The following is a 13523-nucleotide window of genomic DNA, read 5'->3' on the forward strand; positions in this document are numbered from 1 at the left end:
AGTTTTCTCATTTGTCATATGAAATTCATATAAGATTCACATAGATTCTAGTCTGTAAAGGAAAAAAAACAAACAAACAATTGCATTATCCAAGGATATGTGCTCTGTCCCACCAACAATATCCTCTAGCCCCAAGGTCCTTCCAACCTTTAATTTTGGTAAATCTTAACTGATGGATTACAGGGAAAGGAACTAATATCATACTTTATAATCTTAAAGAAAAAATAAATAAATAAACTGCAACACGAATCTGATCTAGCCTTAAACAAAGGGCAAGTTCTGGCCCTGGAGTGCCATTTCTACCTACTTTGTAAAGTCAGCTGCTGTGCATATGTGCACCAGAGCGTTCACTGATTTTACAGGATAAGGTGCAGTGAGCCCTGCGTGCTGGAGGCCGAGGTTAGGTCGAGGCCGTGCAGAAAGCTTCTGGTTAAAGGCGAACACGCGCTGCAGAGTTGCTCAGGCATGTACCCAGACTGAGTTTAAGAAAAGCCTCACCCCTCCTCCATCCACCTCGGGCAGTAAAACTTTCTTGCCTTTTTTTGAGCAGAGACTTGTAAGGGGCTCCTCTATGTGTGGTTTGCAGATTTCTCTTCAACCCCTGTATGCAAAGAGGTCCAAAATGGAAGCTCTTTTAAGCTGCAGTCACACTGGAGCTTTGAGGTAATGCCATTAAACTGGAGCTAAAGAAAATCAGCTGCTTGCTGAGTATGTGTGTGGAGGAGGGGAACAGGCCCCCCAAAATGAGATGTCAGCAGAGCGCTGAGCAGCTGGTGAAACTGCAGAGGGAAGGCTGGTGCAAGCTAGCAGGGGAAGACCTTCTAGGGGGAACTGCAGGAGTACTGAGGAAGGAAAGAGTGCTGGGGAGCCCCCGTGGGAACCAGAGGAAAAGAAGACAGGAGGGCAGGGCCGGGGAAAGAGGACTAGGAGAAGATATTGTCAGGAGCTTGGAATCTGCTGACTTTATAAAGATCCATGATGAGCCCTTTGGTTCCATTTCTTTTTCATGTATTTGTTTTTCTCACTAAGTATTGTCTTCTGGTTGTGTCATCCATTTCTCTATTTTATTAGTTAGAAGGGTGACATGTTGAATACACATTTTTTTCTTTTAGCCACAATTAGGCCAAGCATTTGTCTCCTTAGTGCAGGGGTAGACAGGTAAGGGTGGATAGAGGTGGCACAGGAAGTTATAAGTCATGCTGCAGAAGTAAAGAAAGAAAGATACTCAGAAAATCCTGAACTTTTTATATTGTCTAAAAGAATGAGGGAGTGAGATATACAAAGTTTTAAGGGAGGCAAATTATGTTGGAAAAGGATTTTCTAAATTTCTTTATCAATATATCAGTGGTTAGCCTTGCTGACAGTTCAAAGAGCTCTCTGGATATAAAGAGGATACGTCTTTGAGTCTGGGTCCTTTGTTGTTGTTAATAGAAAAAGACACAGGAGAAATAAATGGTATGCCAACAATCTTCATATCCCTGAGAATGTCCAGTGTGAAGAAGAGGGCAGGAGGGCGAGTTTAGCAGTCCCGCGATTGTCCTCATTTTCTCCTCTTGGGCTTATGTCCCAGTAGGAGAGATGTGGCAGCATTAATGAAGTATGCTGGCTCTGTCTTGTGCCACTTTTTGGATTCCAGAAGGAGTGGGCTTGTTTGCAGCCTGTCTTCTTCCAGCATATGAGTCAGTTTCCACACAATAAAGCCAGCAGCTTGAAATAAACAGACTGTGAAGCACATGAAACAGCCATCAGGTAACCAAAGGACGGTGCAGGAGTATGAGAGGAAACAGAAGTAGCACTGTAGGAAGATCCTGCCTGCCGCCACACAGAGTTCACTCAAATCATTGCCTTTCCTTCCCTCACACACCCTGTGGCAGGTTTAGAGTGGTCCCCTAAAAAAGAGGAAGGTCAAATCCTGAGCCTTGCCATACCTGTGAGTGAAGACTTATTTGAAAATAGAGTTTCTGCATATGTAATTATGTTGAGGATCCTGAAACAAGATCATCCTGGATTTCATGTGGGCCTTAAAGCCAAACAGCTGTTTTTATCAATCAAAGAGAGAAGACAGACAGAGACACATGGGAAGAAGGTGGTAGAAAGGTGGAGGGAAGTTTGGGGCTGTGTTATCAGGGGCCACCAGGAAAAGGGAGAGGAAAATGATTCTTCCTTAGAGTCTTTGGAGGATCTGATGATGTCATGGTTTCACACTTCCGGCCATAGAAATGTAAAAGAATGAATTTCTGATTTTAGAAAACAACAAATTTGTGCTGATTTATTAAAGCATCTGTAAGAAACTCATAGACACCCAGAGGCCAGTTTGGAAGTGTAGGTTACTGGCGAATTAAGATGAAGTTAGAAGACTCAGAATATCTGAGCAACTGGTCCAGTTTAAGGAAGGAATTGCTAAATCACCTATCAGAGGCAGGATTGCACAATTCAAGCCACTAGCAATTCCCTTGCTAATCAAACAAAGAACAGACCAAGAAGGAACTGCTCAACCCCTAAAAAAAGAAAAGAAAAAGAATGTCTTTTTCCTTTGCACTTTCTTTGTGTTGTTAGGTGAACTTTTTGAATAAATACATGAATTGAAGTATGAAATAGACTGTGAGCTGGTAGAGGGAGAAGAGAAACTTGGATAGAATGAAAGTTCTGTGTCTGTTTCCCTTCTGAGATTTTATGATTCCCACTCTTAAAAAAAGGTGTGTGTGGGGAGGGAAGCAATGCAATGCCACTTTGATAACTCATGTTTCAATGTATATTTCCTTTGAATTTGACTGAAGTATTGGATTTGGAACAAGGGTATATATGTATATGTGAATCATGCTTTATACTTTATCATATAAATTTCTCTATCTCAATTTGTTTTCACAATAATAGTTTAATATAGATATTATTTTCCTAGCCTTACAGATAAGAAAAGAGAGGCTCAGGCTTTATCCCCAAAACCACATAAGAGGTGAAGTCAGAACAAAAAACTTAGAACCCATTTTCCTAGCTTGGAAAATATTATTGTTAGAAAAATTTCATTTGTGAGAAAATTTTACTTAGTTATTCCCAAGACTCTCTTCTTTTGTTTGCAGATTGGGACATTTTTAAAATTAATTGGGACAGAATGGTAAATTTTTTTAGTTCAATTTTTTTGAGGTAAGTAGAAATCTTTCTTGAAGTCTTATTATTATACATTGCATGGGGACCATTAAAGCTATATATAGGTATTTTTTCTTTTCTTTTTTATTAATTTTTAAAATTTATATATGACATTGGAATGCATTACAATTCTTATTACACATATAGAGCACAATTTTTTTTATCTCTTGTTGTATACAAAGTATATTCACACCAATTCGTGTCTTTATACATGTACTTTGGATAATAATGTCCATTCCATTCCATCATCATATCTAACCTCATACACCCTCCCTTACCCTCCCAACTCTCTCCCTATCTAGAGTTCTTCTATTCCTCCCACACTCCCCTTCCCTACCCCACTATGAGTCAACCTCCTTATATCAGAGAAAACATTCAGCATTTGTTATTTTTGGATTGGCTAACTTCACTTAGCATTACCTTCTCTAACTCCATCCATTTACCTGTAAATAACATGATTTTATTCTGTTTTATTGCTGAGTAATATTCCATTGTGTATATATGCCACATTTTTTTTATCCATTCATCTATTGAAGGGCATCTAGGTTGGTTCCACAGTTTAGCTATTGTGAATTGTGTTGCTATAAACATTGATGTGGCTGTGTCATAGCAGCACAATTCACAATAGCTAGACTGTGGAACCAACCTAGATGCCCTTCAATAGATGAATGGATTAAAAAAAATGTGGCATTTATCCACAATGGAGTATTACATAGCACTAAAAAATGACAAGATCATGGAATTTGCAGGGAAATGGGTGGCATTAGAGCAGATTATGCTTAGTGAAGCTAGCCAATCCTTAAAAAACAAATGCCAAATGTCCTCTTTGATATAAGGAGAGCAACTAAGAACAGAGCAGAGAGGAAGAGCATGAGGAAAAGATTAACATTAAACAGAGACGAGTGGGGGGAGGGAAAGGGAGAGAGAAGGGAAACTGTATGGAAATGGAAGGAGACCCTCAATGTTACACAAAATTACATATACGAGGTTGTGAGGGGAGGGGGGGGACAAGAGAGAGAATTGAACAACAGCAGGTGAGGTAGAGAGGGAAGATGGGAGGGGAGGGAAGAGGGGATAGTAGGGGATAGGAAAGGCAGCAGAATACAACAGCCACTAATATGGCATTATGTAAAAATGTGAATGTGTAACCAATGTGATTCTGCAATTTGTATTTGGGGTAAAAATGGGAGTTCATAACTCACTTGAATCAAATGTATGAAAGATGATATGTCATGAGCTTTGTAATGTTTTGAACAACCAATAAAAAAATAAAATAAAAATAAAATAAACATTGATTTGGCTGTGTCCCTGTAGTATGCTGTTTTTTAAATCCTTTGGGTATGGACCAAGGACAGGGATAGCTGGGTCAAATGGTGGTTCCATACCCAATTTCCCAAGAAATTTCCATACTGCCTTCCATATTGGCTGCACCAATTTGCAGCCCCACCAGCAGTATATAAGTGTACGTTTTCCCTCACATCCCTCACATCCTTGCCCACACTTATTGTTGTTTGTCTTCATAATAGCTGCCATTTGACTGGCGTGAGATGAAATCTTAGAGTGGTTTTGATTTGTATTTCTCTAATTGCTAGTGATGATGAACTTTTTTTACATATATTTGTTGATTTATTGTATGTCATCTTCTGAGAAGTGTATGTTCAGGTCTTTGCCCATTTACTGACCAATAAACTAAAAAGAGTCTTCTCAGCAAAAGAAACAATCTGTGAGGTGAAAAGAGAGCCTACATCTTGGGAACAAATCTTTATCCCTCACACATTAGACAGCATTTTATTTGATTTTGATTCATTCTTCAGTTAAATAATCAAGCTAAACATCCCCTCCCACCACCACACCGTTTGTTTCTTCTTAAAACAAATTCTAGCTAGTAGGTGGGAATAGTCTTCTCTGTAAGAATCTTTATAAACTAAAGAAGTTTAAGAGTGGAGCTCTTGACTGTGACTGTCAGGTGGGAGGGCTGGCCACTCTGCATGGGGTGAGATTAGCTGACCTGGTATGGAGACAGCAAGAAATATGGATCTTGAGTGGAGGAGCTCTGATTCATGCTTCCACCAACACTTCTCTTTTTGTCTTAATGTATCAATCTACAACTTGATCCTCAAAATATACCTTGGAAATACTTTAGTATCAGTTATTTTACCATTTTTTTGAAAAGTTTTCATCAATTTTTTTTTCTTTTGTACTGGGGATTGAACCCAGGGGTGTTTAACCTCTGAGTTACATCCCTATCCTTTTTTACAAAAAAAATTTTTTTGAGAGTCTCACTAAATTGCAAAGGCTGGCTTTGAACCTGCAATCCTGCTGCCTCAGCCTCTACAGCTGCTGGGATTAGCAGCGTGTGCCACCACACTGGGCTTGTTCAATTTTTTTTTTTAATTTAGATGTGTGAGATTAAGCAAATTTGAAAGTACACAAAACAATCCAATGATCATCCATCTATCCACTTTCCCTCACAAAGTATCCAGGATTGTCAACTTTTGACCATTCTTGTTTCATCTTTGATACTTGTAACACACAAGCCAGCTCTTCAAATCCCTGTTTGTGTTTGTCTGCCTCTACAGCCTCATCACCAAGGTAGTTGTGTCTGGGAGCTTCCTACTCCCTTGCATGGCCTTTGAATTATCATGGACAGAGTTAGGTTTATGGAACCAAAGCTCCTATACATTGTGTCAGGAAATCTCAAATATTTAATTTGTATAGCTCTCTTTCATTATGGGTTCATGCAAAGCTATCTGCATAGCTTTGCATAAAATCTAACTGTATTCCCCTACAGCAATTCTGCTCTCCTTTGGTGACAGTAGGTGTACTAATTTAATGAAATGTGTCCATGAATCCTTGTTTCAAAGACAGCATCTGGGGAACATGTCCTAACATCCGCTCAAGCATTAATGTGTTATATTTAAGTCTTCCCTGACATTATTTTTTTCCATCTGTATTTCAATATGTGTTATTTTAGTAGGAGGCATGCAATTTTCTCTCTTCTTTCTGTTTTTCTAGAGGTTGTTAGTAATCAATGTCTTTATCCATTAGGGGCTGCAGAATGATGACACTCAGATTATTTTAGCTCCTTCTTCATTTATTCTGGAATTTCTACAAAGGCAAATACCCCCTCATTTTTGAGTTGGTTATTGTTTGTTAAAATGCACATAGAAAATGTAGGATGGATACTTGATTTTTTCATGTTATTTACTGTTTTTATAGTAAGAGTAAATAATTTATTATAATTTATGTGTGAAAAATAGGTTTATTTGTGTGTGTATGTGTATTTTAGTGTAGCTGTGAAATTTATTTAAGCAGACTTCATGTTCCTTCCATTGCATTGATTACCCTTCTTCTCCATTTTTTTAACCATTGGTAGCCTTCTCCAATTCATTCATGACTCTTTTCAACAAGACTGGAGTGGTCTTTGATTTCACTGCTAGGAGAATATCAAATTTAATATGTTATGTATCCACCTCCAGATCTGGAATGGTCACTTTTCTAAGGTGTCCTGGTCTCTTTTAGCTTATGTGCAAATAAAGTTCATTAGATTTAGGGCTTTTCAGTGAGTGGAGGAAGGAAGGATTACTTAAAAAAATAAATAAATGTGCCATGAGTTCTACTGATTCTTCCAATTATAATTCTAAAGTACTACTGTTTTATTAGATAAATTCCACTTTAAATTTTCTTTTTCTCTCACGGAGAGGATGAGTTGGAAACTCCAGTAATGACAGAATGAGGAGATTGCATAATCACTCCTTTGCTTTATTCCATAAAATACATAAAATTTTCAAAGGGTAATTTCACCAACAGTATAACTATTGAAATCAGTTTAAGTATTGGTGAAGTTGTTTCTTTTCCTTCTGGTATCCCACATCAGGGATGTACAGTAAAGTTATACTATATTTAACACTGTGGAAATAGCTATTCTCCAGGTGGATATATCACCAACCACTTATACAATTAGGTTAATTCCTATTTTTTTTTTAATTTTGGGGTATTGCTTTTCTAAGTATATGAACACAGGCATATTAAAAGACATCTTTCTCTTATCCCTGTGCCCTGATTCAGTATCTTCAATCCTCCTCTAGTTAAACACTAATCATTAAAAAAAATTATTCCATTCAAAAAACAACAAGAAGCTTATATGTTCATATCCCAACCTTCCTAAGGTAAAATGTAAAACAATATACACATTTTTCTCCATCTTGATTTATTTTTCTTCAAAGAATGAAAAGTCTAGGAACTAACTTCATGTAGAAACATTTATTTTTATAGCAGCTGTGTGCTCCATTTTGTGTCATCACAATTCATTAAACAAGTCCCATGTTCATGAACATATGGATTATTTTAAGGAAGTCCTTTAATAAATAGCCTTAATCATATGATTTTTCATATTTTTTTACTAGTGTGTCTTTAGAAAACATCACTAGAGATGGGTTTATTGGGGACAAAAGACTAATGTATACGTAAATTCAATAGCCATTGTTAAATTTCTCAGTTGTACCACTTGAGTTATGGCCACCAACAATATATGAGGTTTACCTATTTCCCTTTGGTTCAGAGCAAATACATTGAGATATACTTTTTGGATATTTTGCTGATTTAATAGATAGAAAGTAATATCCAATGAAGTTTTAGTTTGTATTTAATTTTGTCATTTTTTTCTTTCATAAATGCCAATAAAGCAGTTTATGTTTTTTCCATTCTTCAAAATGTATTACGTTTTTCTTTTCTTTTTTGTTCAATTTTTATGAAAATATCTTAAGAAGAACAATATGTAGATTTATGAATTCTATGAATATATGGATTGTATTTATGAATTAAGTTTATGTATTAAAAAGATATAGTCTCTTGTTTTGATTAAGAGTTTGATTTACATTTATAAATTGATTGGCTATTTTTGTCCAGTTTATCTTAGACTAACATATGTTAATTGTCAACCCATTCTCTAGTTAATAAAGGTTTCTGTCTGTTTCTTCTTGTATCTCCTATAGTTGCTACATAATTTAAGCGGTTTCTGTGGTATTAGGAAGATGCATATTGAAATTACTATATGAAGTTTGACTTAAGTCTTCAAACTACTAGAATATTTTTATTTAATTTCTCTCCTTATTTGTACTTGGCTGGTGTCCTTTTCTCTATTTTCAAAATTTTAATCTCTCTGAATCTGAGTACTATCCAGCTATTGTAGCCTGAAATTATTCTTCCATCTGCTTTGCATGTTTTTTTATTGCAAATTCTGCACATAGCAGCCTCCAGAGCAACAACAGGAGTTTCACCTGGCTGCTGTATTTCAGTGTGAGGATGACTTTATGATTCGTAGTTTGGTTCAAAAGGATCCATACTTGGGTGAATCTCTAGGCTCAGGTTACACTTTGTCATCAGATAAGTTTACTACTTGATATGTAAGACTTACCCTTTGCTGTATGAAATATTTCTGGGACTGGGATATCTTACTTTGAGCTGGTATTTGGAGCATGAGATTAGTTATGTTCTACAGATATTCTTTATGCAATCATAGTTTCTTTGGATTTAGTGCTGCAAAACAGTTGTTGTTTCCATTGTCTTCTATGGAATTTGAAAAGAAAACCCACACTGTATGCTCTTTTTATTATTTTCAAAAAGTTGGATAATGCATTGATATTTAGCATTGGAAAGTTTTGGTCCACTCTTCTCTCCATCATTTTATTGTTTTATTTCACTTTTTAGGGAAATCTAATATATGAACCTCGTCGGGGGAAAAACAACTTCTAGTGGCAGAAATAAATAGGATAAGTTTTGGTCAACTGCCATGTACTGGTTTTAAAATTTGTTTTCTGGGTAGAATAATGTTTACATGTTCATTTCAGAGATTCTCTGGATATGATGACTTGATATTGCTGTTGGGTAAAGAAAGACTCCAGTAAATACAACTTTTGGATAGCTTTGTTGATAGGATACCTCCTTTGCAGGTAAAGTGATCTCATACATATGCTAATAATTTATTGAGCCTGATGTAAGGAACTGATGGGGAGTCAAAAGTGAGGGAATCAAGTAATGGATGAATGGCATCAGAACCAACACCTACAGTTGATAACAGAACATGCAGATTGGATGTTTACTCCTTTGTGTTAGAGAATTGGTATGTATTCTTTCTTTCTGCTTAAACATGTGCATTGTATTTTTAAAAGCATTCCATTTTAATATGTTTATTGTAAAAGTAAATATTTAATTTTATGATGACTTAATTTTCAAAAAATTACTGAGCACAAGTGGCACTTAGCAGAGTGACATTATAGAAATCTCTTTTATGTCTTTCTTAATTCTTTATTAAATAGGTGAGATGCCACATGTCATGTAATTCTGGTAAATGCAACTCTTCACTTGAAGTAAGACTAAAAATGACAAATAATATTTTGGTATTATTACAAAAGTAGTTTTACCCCATAATTTACTAAAAGGGCTTTAGAGGTTGTTAGGAATTGCACTGTAGAAAGAAGGAGCCACCAAATACAAGGAGCTCAAATTCCTGAATCACCACATGGAGATCCTGTTATACAGAGAAAACCAGAATTGGCTGGTTACAAGAGAAAGAAAGAGACTCCAACTACATTATGAAACTTGGGAGTTTATTTATTGAAGAAGTTAGAATTTCCCTGTATAGAACAGAAACTCAGAGGAAACATTAATTTTAATATAGGAAATTTTATTTTTAATTATATTTATTCAGGAATGAACTTCCTTTTTTATTCCTATTGACCATGGCCAGTAAGATCCAGCACATGAAAATGGCATACAAACCTCACTGAAGGTCTAATAAATAATGGGATTTATTTGATTGGAAGAAATATTTTAACAGGAAAACTAAAAACATTAAATCTACTCTAGAAATGAATAGACTGCTTAAGCCTTCCACACTACTTTCCAATGTTAATGCTATGTTCTGAGTGTTTGCATATGTATCAAGATAGTAGCTTACAAGGCTGTCTGTATGAGGGAACCTGTGGGTGTGTATGGATGGTGATGGTGGAATGACCAAGAGGAGACCACATTGCTATATCCTGATTTGGCTTAAGAAGTAGAGATGATGACAGACTCATTGTTATTTTGTTACAAGGTATCAAGCCATACAGAACCATAGAAAATATTTTCAAAAAGAGAGTAAACCTATGCTATGAAGCCTTCTCAACACTGCACATGCTCATAGACAGGACATGGAGAATGTGTGTACATAAACATGTATAATGATGAGAAGCTCTCTCATAATTTATAACAATGCCTGTTAGGTGGTAATAATCCTTGTAACTGCTTGAGGTGGGGGTCAGGTTGGTTATGAGAAAAACAGAGCCTTAATTTATAGATATTCAAAGTTTATCAGCTGTGATGAATTAAGAATTTGTCATTTGAAGCCCTTTCTAGACCTGTATTGCATTGATTTTACTCATTTAGCCTAATAATTTGATGAGTATGGTGTAAGCTTGACCAGCATCTATTGTTAAGGAAAAGAAAAATTCTGTTTCTAGTTTTTAATCTTAACAGTATGAAAGTTGTCTTTTCCCCTCATTCTTCAGTTAAGAAAAGTAACAAGTAATTATATTTATTAAGCAACACATCATAATGCTATGGCAAAAAAAAAAAAAAAGAAAAGAAAATTGACATGCCATGATTCTTGGCTTTAAGAAATTAAAAATAAGAGAAGTTTGAAAGCAGCATTTAACAACTCTAAGGATTATATATAATTTATTTTTGGTTATTCATTACATGATAGGGTAAAATTACTGGCAGACCTCTTTTGAAATGTTATACAGCATGTTTTCTTCTATAACACTGGCAAAAATTAATTTTTCATACGGTTTTTAAAGTATAGTCCCCAGAGCAGCAGGAACACCTCATCTGGGAGCTTGCTTAAGACACAGATTCTTGAGCTTCCTCTCATATATACTGAATCAGAAACTCAGGATTTGTGGTCCAGCAATCTGCAATTTATATATCTTCCCATAATTCTGATGCAGGCAAAAACTTGACATCAGAAATGTGACCTACCTTTCCTAAAGTCCCATCATGACAGGTGAGGAAGAAAGTATAACTCCATCTCTAGGATCTGCTATTTGAGGCCCACATGGCGATACATATTTTCCTGTTCCTTCCTGGGAGCATGTGAAATGAGAAATACAGGGTTGTCATGTGATGCTACCACATTCTCTGTGCAAAGTAACAGAGTAGAACACAAAGTGACTTTGATTACCCGTTGGAATGCTGTCACAGTTATTACTGCTATTGGATGACTTAGATAGTTTTGGAATACAGTCAAAATGTTTTTCAGAAGTCAATGGCAATGTATTGTGTTTTCCACAAACATGCATTTGATTATCTTGAATATATTCAAAAGGCATGTTCTAGTAGTAAAACAGACATTTTTGGAAGTGTAAATTAAAGTGAATAAATCTTTTTCTCCTTCTTACCATCTCTTCATTCCTTCTTCTAGTATGAATGAATAATATTTGGTATTTTCTTAATTGAATTCATCAGAAGAGAATATTAAAGATTCTGTGCTTGATGCTTTCTTTCTTTCTTTTTTTAAATGCTTATGACTTTGTGGTAAATATTCAGTGTAACAAATGTCAGTACTGAAAAAAATCCCTCATTATCTCTGTGTGTGTACATCTTCATCCTGAATACAGGACTTTCCCCATCTTTTAGTGTTTATTTCACTGTGTACATTGCATTAATTTTCCTTTTTTGAGTGAGTCTAAACTGAGACTTAACAACTAAAACACAGTAGCTGTAAGAGCAAGTTTTATATTATTAGTGCCCTGGGCCAGTTAGCATTCAAGATATTTGGTCATAGAAACACATTTTAAAGAAATTCTGCTAACATTAGTGTATTAGTTTGTTAGAGCTGTTGTATTAGTCAGTTTTATGTTACTACAATGAAATAATGAAAGCAAATTAACTTAATATTTAGAAAAGGTTTATTTAGCACACAGTTTTCTAGGGTTTAAGGGCATGGTGCCTGTATCAGCTCATTTCTGGTGAGAACTCTGTCACATCATGATGGATGGTGGATGGCAGGAGCAATGGGAGGAGCTCATGTGGGGCAAGCAGTCACATGTGGAAGAGGAGAGAGAAACAAAATGAGAATGGTCTTGCTTACTCCTTTTATGACAACCTTTTGTTGAGAACCACCAAAGCCGTTGCATGAGAAATACCTCCTGCCCCAATGACCTAAGGATCTCCCACTAGCCTTCATTACCCAGAGATTACACCAGCTCCCAATAACATCACCAGTGGACTAAGCTTTTAATCACAGTGGAACCTTGAGGAACACAAATTATATTCAGACCATAACAACTGGAATCCCTCTTAATGTAACTGGAAACCTGGAGACTCAGTAAGGTCATATGGATTTGCAGTCAAAGGGAAGTGAGATCAAATTCTGACTCAGCTATTTTCTATCTGTATGAACTTTCTTGTTACTCAATTTCCTTGTGACTATTACTCTACTTACAAAAGAGAGATAAAATTAGATTTGTAGAGTTGTTAGGGTGCATACATTATATATTTGTTTGTGAGAGGGTGTGTGTGTGTGTGTGTGTGTGTGTGTGTGTGTGTGTGTGTAGAGAGAGAGAGAGAGAGAGAGAGAGAGAAAGGGGATATTATAGTGCTTATCATGAAATAAGCATTGATTATTTAAAGACATGTGTAGTTATTATATGTTATAATTTATTCCATTAGGTTTTAGCTTATACCTTTAAGAAAACTTGGAAACACAGAATTATGGATTAGAAAAGAATCTATAGTCTTTCTTTCCTTTAAATGACTTCTCTCCTTGTATTCTGCACATGCACTATATTTCTAAGAGTTAAGAAGCATACTTACATACTCCACTGAACACAAAATTAACTACAGAGGACAGAAAATGGCTTATTTATCCCCAAGCAAGTGCAGATTGAAGTAGAACATATAGATGGGAAAAGAGGGCCTATTTTGATTTATTGATCCTTGTTTCTACACTTCATTTTTTCTTTAAATACTTCCTCTTTCCCTCTGTTCTTTGAGCACCCAGGACTTGGGCTGTATCCTTGACTTTCTACATGCTTATTATAAAGACGTTTTCCTCCTGTGTCTTTATTTTTTTCTCATATTTACTGCATTCTTTTTTTTTTTTAATCTCAGTGGTTTTCAATGTATGGGGTAAGGCACTTGGGGTGAAATTAGACATGGGGATTCTGTGATTATTGTGAGGCATACTGAATAATAATAAAGGGTAAAATGAGGATGGACTCATTAGTATAATGTATATATTGACAGTGAGATAGAGTTGAGTGCAACCTAAGCGAAGGTGTCTTGATAGAAGTATATAAATATTATTTAAGGAGATGAAGGCAATATGTCTAATA

The sequence above is a fragment of the Ictidomys tridecemlineatus genome, chromosome 3, assembly GCF_052094955.1.
Source record: "Ictidomys tridecemlineatus isolate mIctTri1 chromosome 3, mIctTri1.hap1, whole genome shotgun sequence".
Classification (NCBI taxonomy): Eukaryota; Metazoa; Chordata; class Mammalia; order Rodentia; family Sciuridae; genus Ictidomys; species Ictidomys tridecemlineatus.